Source organism: Hetaerina americana, unplaced genomic scaffold, assembly GCF_022747635.1.
Source record: "Hetaerina americana unplaced genomic scaffold, ioHetAmer1.1.p SCAF_12, whole genome shotgun sequence".
NCBI lineage: Eukaryota > Metazoa > Arthropoda > Insecta > Odonata > Calopterygidae > Hetaerina > Hetaerina americana.
In genome coordinates this window covers 34,278,243-34,292,184 of record NW_027286292.1, presented here as the reverse complement: position 1 = coordinate 34,292,184, position 13,942 = coordinate 34,278,243, and the positions used below count along the sequence as shown (strand labels likewise).

General features: G+C 36.7%; 1 protein-coding gene across 1 annotated transcript in view; it reads left to right on the top strand.

Annotated features, from left to right (window-relative positions):
- Positions 1–13,942, top strand: part of Wsck (tyrosine-protein kinase Wsck) — a 36,283-nt gene that overhangs the window by 7,493 nt on the left and 14,848 nt on the right. The gene's annotated exons all lie outside the window — the stretch shown is intronic.

Here is a 13,942-nt window from a genome sequence, read left to right as displayed (position 1 = left end):
ACAGGTATTTTATATCTGATAACATTGATAACAATAAAAATAACACTAACAATAATATTAATAGTAACACATCTTCAAAGAAACTAGGAGATGCTCCGACAATAACTTCTAATGGAGTCATCTGCTAATGCGTATTACAATGCAACAATTTTAAAGTGTAAAAATTCACAATGACCGAGCGGCTGATTATTACCCTTTGACGTTGTCGTATTATAAAATGTCTCTATTGTGGTTAGATGGAGACTGGATAGTCCTTTCTTCCACCTAACCCTTCTGCTGGCCCCGGTGGCAGTGAAATAATGTCCTCGCCTGCCAATCCATAGGTCGCGGGTATGATTCCCACCCAGATGGATTTTCTTCCATCTAGGGTTTGGTTGTGTGTAATATCGAAGTGCTAGGTGGAAGAGGGGACTATAAGTCTCAAATTGCCCCAATTAAGTCAATAGATCAAGAAAACCCTTCTTCATTTACGTGCAAAAATATGTAAATAATCATTACAATGAAGTGTTTAGGTATTTTGATAGTGATTACCATAAAAATGCAACATAAAATATAGAAATAAATTACAATGTCACTTAGAAAATAGTTCTGTAAAGGTATAAGTATGTAAAGTCTGAACAGATGTATACAGCCAACTGTTGATTATCCATGGTAATTGATTCATGATGGAACATGGATAATTGAAAAACATAGATTACCAAGATGCATGGAAAACATGGTCACGATATGAAAGGATATACCATATTTTTTGGCCCATAAGATGCACTGGCACATAATATGCACCATGATACAAGTATTTCAGTCTTGATTTATGAAAAATACTTGGGTTAGACTGAAGAGATCAAAACATTTTGATGTTAAAAATTAATATGAAGAAAATTGAATTATCATCATAAAAAATGAGCAGCTACACCCATTACAATGTTTAATCAGTGTAGAATCCCAGAAATTCATTATCACTGGGCCAAAATGCCATTCAGGTGCCTTGTCACTGTGTTCTGAAACATAATTCATTAAATCAAGTTTAAATGCAAAACTGTACAACAGTCTTCTCTCTTAAGATCTCATGCGGTTATTATCATTTTAACTTTTTATACAACACTTTCTGTTATTAAATTGATTTTATTGATATTGGTATTAAAAGTAACCATCTCCTATGCCTTTACGACACTTTCATATTCCTGTAGACTCGGGGTTTATCTGGAGAGCTACAATGTATGTATGTATGTATTTGCAGAGGGGTAATATCCCCATCAGTCCAATTCATATTGTTTTGCTGCAGCACCACATTTGAGATAAAACTAAATGCACTGCATTAGTTGGTTCATTTAAATTGAACCAGGAAAATTAGTGAAAGTTATTCCAAAGAAACTGCGGGAGATGCCGCAACAGTAACTTTTAACGGAGTCATCCGCTAATGTGTATTTCAATGCAACAATTTCAGAGTGTAAAAATCATTCGCCTTGACTGGGATTCGAACCAAGATCCCTCAATATCCGGTCGAGTGCTTTAGCCACTTAAGCTACCGAGGCGTCCTCTTAAACTCTGAAATTCTGTGAACTCTGAAAACTCTGAGAGGACGCCTTGGTAGCTTAAGTGGCTAAAGCACTCGACCGGATATTGAGGGATCTGGGTTCGAATCCCAGTCAAGGCGAATGATTTTTACACTCTGAAATTGTTGCATTGAAGTGAAAGTTATGTCTATTGCTGATTTTTCTGAGATAGCATCATGGTGTGAGATATTCATGAAGAGAAATGGTCTGTGCATGCATAGAACTACTATAGCACAAAAACTGCCACTTGAATCCTAAATAAAGGCCATAGAATTCCACAAATCTATCATGAAATTCAGAAAATTGATGTTTTTAGGTTGGGCAAATACAGAACGTGGATGAGGTACTCCAGTCATTTGACGTGAATGTTGAATGTGTTTAGACCATAATGATACGTCTTCTGATGAAGAGAAGATCAATTTTAATGTTGTTCTTGCACGTTGCACTGATGATTCTAAAGTTCCTTGTGGATTTTATATAAATGTTTTCCTCAAAGAATGGTAAGTTGGAAAATGTATGAAGTTATGGTTACAAATGTGGTCGAGGCAACCAGGTGGTCTCCTAAAAAAAATCATCTTTGTTAGTGTGCTATCAGTTTAAGGCTCAGAAAACAGAGTCAGCAAAAAGCCACTGAAAAGAAGAACTCTTGCATCAATTCATGGTGGAAAAGCTTCTAAATGGTAGCCTCTATATGTTTCACTCAGTAAACAATTCAATGGGTTGATGCAAGGGTGGATAAAGTAGATTGAGGCACCAACTCATGATGTCACACAAATGAGAAGAATGAAGCAACCATTTATTTATAGTGCTTGTGAGTGGGTGAAAAAGCCCTGGCAGAAAGTAAAAATTGAGACTATCATAAAGTCTTCTAAAAAAATGTGTGGAATTAGCGATACACTGGATGGAATTGAAGATGATATTGTATAAGAAGGAAGTGACAACTCAAGTGAAGTGAACTGCGTAAATGATTTTTAGCAGGAGTGATTATGAATTTCGGGATTCTGCAATGGATAAACGTGTATATAGTTGCTGATTTTTAACTATTTCATATTTTTCTTATAAAGTTTTAACATTAAAATACTTCAATTCTTTTAGGTCTGATTCAAGAATGTTTCCTAAATTCTAATATGAAAAATCACAGTTCATCTTATGGGCCAGAAAATATGGAAATTTGCGAACGTCTCTCCTATTGGAGAGATGAAGAGAGATAGAGATGGATGAATGGAGTTGTTTGAAGATGTTTGAGCTCCCACAGTCCAGCTACAATAATATTTGAAGGTTGGCTTGTGATGCTATTCCATTATAGTGTCCAATGCATCACCAAAATGAAAAAAATCTTGTCCAGTCATGTTATGGTTTAATGTAATGAAAGGAGAAACTTTGTAATTCCACATAGATTTATTCGACGGACGACCTAGGTTTCGACGTGGCACGTCATCATCAGGTGATTACCTGATGATGACGTGCCATGTCGAAACCTAGGTCGTCCGTCGAATAAATCTATGTGGAATTACAAAGTTTCTCCTTTCATTATGCTAAGTCGATTCCATGAAGTCACGCCTGAGACAACGAATGTTATGGTTTATGAAGAATTTGCTGTTTCTACATGCTGCCAGATTGCACCCAGGTTCATTTGATTTTTAATACCTATCCCCTGAACTCTTTTGTTACAAATTCTCTGTTTTGAGCTTTAAGATAAAAGAGAAAATTGAAAATATTGGAAAGTTGTCTAAGGTGATGTTTAAATAGAAGAAAATTTATTTATTTTATTTTATTTATTTAGTAAAAATTGTGCACATACAGCAGGATTGCCAATTTACAGTGACACATATAACAGGAACATATAAGGACACAAACATACAAACATCAACAAGACTATACTATTGAGGGAGGTGTGAGAGATGTGTCAGAGAAAGGTTTATAAATGTGTTGGCTGGGAGTGAGAGGGGGTCAATACTTTCGGGAAGGGAATTCAGTAAAGCGGGGAGACGGAAGAAAAGGGACCGTTTGGTGAGGGACAATCTGGGAACGGGTTGGTGGAATAAAGAGTGATCGCGGGTAACTCGGGGGGGAACTCTGAAATTGATAAGGGAAATTAGTTCAGGACAGTCGTTAATGGAGTTAAGGGTGTTATGCATGAGTTTTAAATCGGATTTTAGGCGTAGAGAGGAGAGATTACAAATCGAGAGCGAGGAAAGAAGTGATTCAGTGGGCGAGTCCCGAAGATGGGGGACTCTGTACTTGACAATTTTACTGAAAAAATTAGTTATCGTGTTAAGGGTATTAAGGTTAGATAGGGCAGACATTGACCATATAGGGGAGCAGTAGGTAATTAATGGTAAGATAATGGTTGAGAAATATGCGGTTAGAGATTGTACATCTTTTATTTCTGTGTAGCGGTAAAGTAGAACTAGAAGAGACATGGCTTTGCATTTAACTGCTTTGATATGACCTGAGAAATTTAGTTTGCGATCAGTTAATACACCAAGATCCTTGACAGAAGCAACACGATTCAGAGGAACTGAATTAATTGTATAGTTAAAGGTAAGAGGAGATTTTTTTAGGGAGAGAACTAGAGTATTGCATTTATTTGAGTTTAAATTTAGCATCCATGTGCTGCACCAATCTGAAATTTTATTTAAAGCCTCCTGAAGGTGGTAGCAATCAGTGGGGGAATTAATTTCCTTAAAAATTTTGCAGTCGTCGGCATATAGTAACGTGTGGGCTAGGGAGGTCGGGACTAGGGAAGCTAAGTCATCAATGTACAGATTAAAAAGATATGGTCCGAGAATACTACCTTGAGGAACTCCAGATGTCACAGAGGACCAAGGAGATGAGGCGCCAGATAGTATTACTCGCTGATTTCTATTCGAAAGAAAGCTGGTCAGTAATTTGAGAAAGTTTCCATGAACGCTAAAACGCTGACTGAGTTTATTAATGAGGAGGTTATGATTGAGGGAGTCGAAGGCTTTTGAGAAATCCAAGAAGATGGCATCTAATTGAGTCTTACTTGTTATCGCACTAACAGCGTGGTGTTGAAAAAGTGCTAAATTGGTCAAGCATGACCTGCCCGGAAGGAAACCATGTTGGTTGCTAGACAGAAAAGGGGAAGTAAAATAATAAAGTCTGTTGAGAATAATCCTCTCGCAAACAGAAGAAAGAATAGGTAGTAAAGAGATAGGGCGATAGTTAGATATTTTATTTTTAATTCCAGTTTTAAGAATAGGGATAACATTAGCGGATTTCCATTGGGGGGGGAAAGTACCGAGGGAAAAGCAGCGATTTAATAAGAGGCTTAAGGGAAGAGAGAGGGAGGAAGCGCAGTTGCGTACAAATATAGGACTTATGCCATCGGGGCCAGGGGAGCGACGGAGGGGGATCTTACAAAGGAATTTAAAAACCTCCCGGGAATCGGTTTGGATTTGGGATAAAGAGTAGCAACAACTTGGAGTGAGGGAAAGATCGCTAGAGACGGGAGGGTTAAAAGCAGGAGTCAGACATTCCGTGAAGAATTTCAGAAATAAGTTCGGTCTTTCAGGTCCCACAGCTTTAGCATTGCCATAAGAAACAGCAACGGGAATCTGCGGTCGATTACGACGACGATTGACAAACGACCAGAATTTTTTTGGGTCAGATGTGATGGACGATGATAGCCTTAGTGTATATTCTTCGTAGTCGCGACGGATGAGAGAACATGAACATGATGAACATGAACATGAACATGATGAGAAAATACACTTAGTTTAACATTATTGGCGGCTGAAAATTAATTTTCCAAGAAAATTAAGTATATTCTGTCATTAGTAACAAAATGACCATGTTTCCCACCTCATGAAATGCACTTTTTTTACTCCTAAATGTGCTCTTAAATCAGTCTGCAAATAATGGGCTGGGAGTATATAGGTATAACTTCCACCTATATGAGTGAACTGATTCGCAGGAAAAATACTTACTATTAAGTATTTTTCCTGCATCAGATGTAGTAAATGGTTGCTTTGATTACAAATTTCAATTTGTCACTATTTCAGTCAGTAAGTAGTAAGGGACAGAGTTTTAATATCTCCTTTGAAGTACTTTGTTAAAAAAACTCCAAATAAATCTTAAATTTATACAATGTAGGGCATTTAGTTTCATCTCACATATGGTGCTTCCATGAAACTTGATAGACATTGGGCTAATGGGGATGTTGTCTCACTGCTAATATGTACCTGCATTATATCTCTCCTGATAAGCTCGGAGTCTTCAGGTATTCAACCTTTAGAATTTGAGTGTGTCGTGAAGGCATAGAAAATGGTTGCTTTTAATACAAATTTCGACAGTATAAAATAGTTACAGAAATGAGTAAAAATTTATGTTCATGTGCTCCTAAATGTGCAAAACTTCCACTAAAACTGCCACTTGAATGTGGAAGAAAGGTAAAAAGGCACCAGGTCTTGACATCATACCGACAGGAAGAATGGAACCTCTGCCAATTCCTGGTGTTTGTGAAAATGTCCTAGCAGAAAGTTAAAAGTTAGACTATCATAATGTCTTTTTAAAAATATGAAATTAGCAATATGCTGCATGGAAGTGAAGATTATATTGCGCAAGATGAAAGTGACAACCCTAGTGAAAACAACTGCGGAAATGTAGCTTTTTAAGGAAGTCAATCTTATAAAACACAGAAACACATTGAGTGCAGTAATTTCTTTTGTGCGATGCGAAATGTCACCAACATTTTGTGCCAAAAAGTAATTAGATTGCATTTGCCAGCCATTGCATTCTTTTATAGAATGTGCAATATTGTAACTTTCTTTGTCCAGAAGACATGATTAAATTGTATGATAAAGTAAACGTATGGCAAAAGCAATGTAAGTACCTCCTGGCACTGTGCTGGTATGCAGCACCATCATCTGAACTCTCAGCATGAACTCATGCCAAGTTATGGTACGTCATAGAAGCCTGATTATGGGAAACCTCAATTTATATTCATAATAATTTTCTCAAAAGTATAATAGTTTAATAACTGGTGATAATGTGACAGACTCCAGTGCAACATTATCAGCTGGTCATGTGAGTGCATTTTGAACAAATGATAATATTATCCATGTACCTCAGCATTAAGCATTTAAAATTTCACTAGTATTTTCTTCCTTTGTTCATTATCTACGTTTACCGTATCTCATGGGTGAAGTGGACCAGATATCTGTACGCATAAAAGGCAATAATACCAAAGTGTAAAATCATTTGCCTTGACCAGGATCTAAAGATGCATAGTCTTTTGAAGTATCATGGAATGTTTATATGTTCTTAGGTAATAATAATTGCTAATCCCCTTTCAGACGTCCATTTATAACCATATCACATACTTTCATGTATATTATGTGAAATTATGAGTATGATTATAAAAAGCTTCCTATTCTAGAAAGTCAGCAAATAATTCATTGATTATAGTCTTACATTATTATTGAATTCAATAGTGCATGTAAGTTGCATTCATTTAGGACTCTACAGTGCTATGCCAATTCTGAAAGAATACTTGCACAAACATACTTATGCCATTTTAAAAAGTAATAAGACTATATTATCTGACAGACAAGTGGCATTATTTCTTTTAGGTCATAATGAACCTGTGTACATTTTAAATCAAGAAAATCCTCAGGCTAAATCATTAACATTGCTACTAAAATCCCTCCTACTCTTTCATCATGAAGCAAACCAATCATGCAAGTAAATGACATCATTTGGCAGTAAACTGATGACCAGTGTAATATACACAACTATTCACTACACACTGGAATTGAATAGCTTATTTTCAAAATATTTACTTTATTCCTTAGTGTCTTATTAAATTGAGGTTAGTATTTCTTAATCTTTAATCTTGACTCTGAACATGGCCAGTAGAAATGTTTTGCATCTGTTATGGATCAGAAGGGGAGAGGGGATGGTGTTCTCCTCTGAAATCATGGGATTGCCATGTCACACTCAAAATAAGCCATCATTAATTTTATTTATCGAGACCTGGCAATTTCGTAACAATCAGAATAAATTTTGAAAAAATATTAATAGAATCTGTTCTTAAAATGTTGTCAATTTTGTGTTGCTTCAGTTCAGTTTCTCCATAAAAATGGTATATTGTTTTTAAAAGGCAAGTTGACTTCTTTGAATCTCATTCATAAAAAATTATTCTTTACAGTCCTCCATTGTTTTTTACTTGAAGGTTTTACATTTATTCAAACGTTTTAAGTCACAGTTGTGCATTCACATTCCCAGTATTGTTGATTCATCAAAACCATGATTTACATGAAACATCGTGCATATTTCTATGTCTTAGGTAACCCTGGATAACAAGTGTATGGACAAAGCGCTCCTTTAAACTTCCGCTAATTACAGTTCCCCCATGGTAATAACCACATATCACACTCTCTAAATGACAATGTCCTCTAACTTCACTAATGAAAAGTTTATTGCTAGGCTCAACAAGTTATTTCTAGGCTCTATACCAAGAAGCATTAAACCCCGTAGCCAAGTGACTGGTGATATCTTTGACAAAAAGCTGGTGACAGCTACGAAGTCAACATGTGCAAGGATCCTCCTCCTGCTATACCCAAGGGGGAAAGGTTGGGGGTGCGGTTCAGCACAGAAATAAAAAATAGTGATGCCAAATTAATACCTCATTGCCAAATTCATCATCAATAGAAATCATCACAAAATATACTGAATTCATGCACTTAAAGTCATAGAGTTCATGATTATTCCCAATTGTCCTAAACGGTAGAAATTCCCCAGAAAGGTTTTGGCCAAATTCTCCATGCAATAACTCTGTGCTGCATTCATGGATTCAACCTTTGGCGGTACATGGCTAGGAAAAAAGGTCTCAGTTTTCAGATCCTTTCTGCCTGTAATGAATCCATAGTTAGAGTGCCTCTGGGGTCAAAATCATTCCAATCTCTACTCATATGCTATTATGATAGTGTCTGGCCGTGTTGGTTTCTACCTCACACACTTTTCACTACAGCCCTCAAACTTATCTGAATCCCTCCATCCAATGGCAGGCACACTGTGTCATGCAAACTAATTAACCCATTTGCGTTATAGGTTTCTATGACTTCCTGTTCTTGCACTGAAAATGGAGAAATGGGATTAGTGATTTGGGAAGATCTCCACTAGCAATTATATCTCCACCCACTGCTGCCATGAGTTAAAAGCATTGCTGTTCACATCTCAGTGCTGACCTTCTCTTATTACTTCACTTCCGTTCAACATATGGGTGAAGGCCAGGATGTTCCTCATTAGCTTTCTGCATGAAAAGGTAACATCAATCACATTTTTTCCTGAAAATAGCCATCCCAATTCTGTCTTTTGGACTATAATAAACCTTTTTATTAATTATTCCCAAAATATTTTCACAACAGTTTGGCCTTGTTGTTCTGTCTTTCCTCACAATATTTCACTATTTTCCTATTTAATCCTTGTAACTAATGACATTGTCCTTTCTCTGGCATCACAAAAGAATTGTTTATAAAAATCATTTGCTCCATGTCCATATCAATAGTGAAATAATGAGTTGACTTTAAAGTACATGAGTGAATAAATATGATTCCTCTATTTTCCATTACCATTGTATCATGTGAGTTGGTTGCATTCCTTTTTTCAAACAATTTTTATCAGAACGTATAATTTCTTTGTGTTCTTGAACTTATAGGTATGAATTGGTATTTTAGGTATAAACATGTAGACAGAAAAGTTATCACCAGAAATTAAAATCAGGGAAAAAATTGACTATGAAATGTTTGGTTTAAAATTTACCTCTTATTTTCTATGATGAGGCTGTGCAAATGTTTCATCAGTGTCTATAGAAAACTTCACTCATTCTAAACTTACTCAGCTTTAATACAGCATAAAGAATTCAATTCATGACTTGCTTAATGCAGGTACAAAGGAAGGGTATCAGTTGAACTTCAGATGGGCACTCAGTTTATGGTAGCTGCATAAAAAATAGATGGCACTTATGATCTCTTAATAAGACACATACCTTGAAGGCATTAACTGCGAGGGATCCCATGCCTTTAAGAGCTCTATCAATCCCTCCAACTTACTGAAAAGACACAAACTCCTGAGGTATTTCAGAGAATAACACAACAGTTAAGGGTAACACTAAAGTCTTTCTTTGATCTCTTCTTATTAATGCTCACTCTGTGCGGTCATTTTTATTTTCAAAATATATCCATATTGGACGAGTAATATAACAACTTAAAAGAAACTGTGGGAGATACCACAACATTAACTTTTAACGGAGTCATCACCTAATGCGCATTGGTGAGCAACATTTGCAAATAGTAAAAATCTCTCGCCTTGACTGAGATTCAAGGCAAATGGTTTTCACACTTTGAAATTGTTGCATTGTAATGTGCATTAATAGTTGACTCTGTTAAAAGTTACTCTTAAGGCATCTTCCACTGTTTCTTTGGATTTGTCAAAGGTAAAAACCCTAGTTTTTATAAGTTTGGCGTTAGTCTGATAGAATGTGGTGCAACATGCACAACTAAAAAGACATCTGACATTGTATGTATTTCTTATAAAGCCCCCAAAATTTTGGAGCGTAAGAGGATGCCTCGGTGGCGTAACTGGCTGAAGCACTCAACTGGTCATCTTGAGATCCGAATTCAAATCCTGGTCAAGGCGAATGATTTTTCCACTTGAAAATTCTTGCATTGTAATGTAACAACAAATATTTGAGGTTGGTGAAAATGTGTTTATTCACAGCATCCAGTCACATGTAAATCTGTTGCCTTAACCCTGTTTTGAATCTCTTTGCATTACCTTCAGTTTTTATTAATTTTGCTCATCCATTTGTATTGAATAGACTTTGTACCTGGTGGAAACCCAAGTGCGTTAACTCCTATGACTGGTTTTTAGCAAATTAATAGTACTCGTCTTACACTGCATGTTTCCACATTGATTTGCATCATTGCATTACTGCTATCTAGGGCTTTCTCATAGCTGAGAAGATTTAACCAACTCTTAAGTTCCATCGTACATGGTATGATCAGGAAAATCTCAGAGTTGTCTATTGTTTACTGTATACCTCCTAATCACTTAGCATCCTCTCCAATATTAGTTTCACTCCCAGATCTAATGACTCATTTCTCTATTACAATCTTATCTGCATTGGTGGAGACTGTATTGTCATTGTTTATTTTATCATCTCCTTGATATTAATTCTGTAAATTATCTGTTAACTTCATTAATAACATGCTAGCTTAATGAATTGCACCTGTAATAACTTTCAGTTGACTCTAAGAAAGCTTTTCCAAAAATGCTAATTGCAGAGAAAATTATATTTCATCAATGAGTTGCTATTGATGCCATTGAACAGTGAATTTGGTTTTGCCAAACTTTGAAGGAACCATGTTTGTTCCTCAATGGCAGCATCTACATCGAATAGCACATTTATTGAGAAAATTGAAGGTTCAGTTAATAATCAAAACTGGAAATTTTCCATAAGTTATTTCTAATTTATGAAGATTTATGGGATTGCATTACGGCTGATGGTAAAAGGAAAGGGATGGTTAAAGAGATGCCTTGGAGGATTTGAAGGTTTGGCCTCAAATCTGATTAGCATTCCAGCTGGCAATCCAGATCACCTTCAGAAATATGAAAAATGCCAAAGAAGCATGGGGCAATTTGAATGGTGCATGTGAAGGCAAAGGCATGAGTAGGTATTTGGGATTGCTGAGGACATTTATTCAAAGGAGGAGGAAGAACTTTGATATCATACATAAACAAGCTGAAGTCAATTTCAGAACAGCTAGCCGACATTGGGCATGCCCTGGATGGTGAATTTCTTTCCGTAATTCTTGGTGGGCTTCCATCTAAGTACATCCCAAAGCAGATGTCATTAGTCCAATTGTCCACAATCCTTGTGTCAGGCCTGATAAAGAGCAAACTGTAGCAAGAAGAAGTGCCTGGGGACAAAGATGGAGGCAGCATTCTTGGTGTCAAAGAAGCGAATTCCTTCAAGTGTGATAAGTTTGGGCCAGCAATTTATGATTTTAGTATCAGGTGAGGGCATATAGTGCAAAAAAACAAAAAAATATCATTTTACTGTAAATAAAAATGATAAATGAGAGAAAAGCAGTTTCTTAATGAAAATGGTACAGTAACTTTTTTGTTTGACTTGGAACTATGGTATCCTTAATTAAATTGTCATTAAATCGTTCATGTGCTGCATCCAGTTTTTTTCTACAAAATCCCAATGCAGCATGTTACTGGAAGTCCCTTATCCCAATGCTACAACCCAAGTGACTATTGTTAGATAGAACTGGGTGTCCAGCATTATGGGTTAGTATTTGTCTTCCTCTTTTCTGATTAAACCTCAGCCATAGTACTAAAGCATAGTTATCACAGTACATAATTAGCATTGTACATAGCTATAGCAATACAATGATTTTTAATACTAGTACAAGATAAGGCAATGATGTAAATATTTATATAACAAGTCTTTTACTGTCCTTGTGCACATCCATAACATTCTGTGTATATAATTATACATACCCAGTTCACTGCCTGTCCATTTCAGCACCTGGTGTAAATGAAGGAAGATGTAACTTGACAGATGCCACTGGAATTTTTATTTTTCACAACCATGGTGCCAGTGGGTGAGAAATGAGAAGGATATGTGTACGTTTCCCCCTCCTGCACCTTTCCATTTCCACCCCTGATCCTTCCTATTTCCCACCCACTGAGACAACCATTTAAGTACCAACCTCGCAACCTCCTCTCTCACTCCCTCTGCCACTAGCCTCCCTAACCTATTCACCCCCAGATCCTTCCCATTTCCTACACATTAGCACACCCGCTACCATCTCTCCTCATTTCACCTCCACCTACCCTCCCCCAGCTTACCTCCCCATTCCCCTTCCCCTCCAACAGTTATTGTATTTATGTATATATCCTCTGTATTCCCCATAATGTCACCTGATGATGTTACCTTGCGACAAAGCAGTGGTTTTGAAAATTAAAATTTCTTGTGGAATATGCCAAGTTAGTCTTCCTTCATTTAAGCCTCGTATGAAAGACTTCCACCAAGTATCTCCTAAGACAGTATCTTCTTTCAGTACTGGTATAATTTAAGCCTATGTCCTTCTGTTTTCCTCCTATTCACACAAGGTGTCACCCATTGGTCACATTTACCAATCATTGGTCCATTTATTCCATGCATACTTTTACATTACAATTTGTTATGTATTCATCCGGTTGTACATTCTTTCCTCCTTAATGATCTGCCCTCTTCAAAGTTTTAGGCATGCTGGAATTTAAAACCTCTCTGCCACTTCATGTGGTATTAATTTCTCTTCCCCTTGGTGCCCAGTTGTTGGCTGATTAATTGACAGCCTTTTGTGTTTTAGTTGCATTATCCTGTTCTACTCTCAGCCTCCCATTTGTGGGCCTAACTTTCATCTTACTTTGTCCTAGATTGTAGCATTTGATATGCCTTAGTTTTGATTGTTCTTTTGTCTCGGATATGGAGTAATGGACCCATGTTTCATCCATGGTTATGAAACGGCACAGAAATTCTGCTTTTTTGCTGTGAAACTTTGCTAAGCTCTCAATTGAAACATCTTCACAACACTGGTTTTGCTCGAGTTTGAGTAAACATGGCACCCATCTTGCACTCAGCTTTCTCATGTCCTAATTTTCAGTTAATTTGCAATGTACAGCACTTTTTGAAATGCCTACTATGCTGGCTAGCTCGTGCACTTTCAGTCGACGATTATCCAGTATCACTGTAGATTTTGTTCACCGTTTCTGGAGTCATCACCTCATTTGGTCGACCAATGCGATGCTTGTCTTTACAGCTCGTATGGCCTCGTTTAAACTCTCCTCCCCAATATTTTACCATTGTAAATGAAGGAGCAGACTCACCTAGAGTAGAATCCAGTTCAGCTTTTATATTTGTTGGGCTGTGGCCTTTCAAATAAAAGTATTGTATCACAGAAAGATGACCAATTTTCTCCATTTTCATAAATTCACTGAAAACATTCACTATTGATGGCAGCCAAACAAATACTAAACAAAGTAGTATCTTCAAACTGGAAACATATGCTTTATAGATGGCGTACTTTCTTTCTTTTGATATTTTTCAAACAACTACTGCCATCTCTGGGTCAGGCCAGGTACTTATTGGACCACCCTCGTAGATAAAATTCTGGTGCTAACTGTAAAAGAAGTAAAGTTTTTAGTGCCAATTTATTTATCGATTTATATAACAGGAACTCTTGATGGTGTGTCAAAATAATAATGACAACTGAAGACAACTTACTTCTGCTGGGGCAAGATCACACTGTGGTGAGGTGTGCAATATAATCTTGAGGAATGATATGGCGGAAGAGTTAATAACTCCTGTC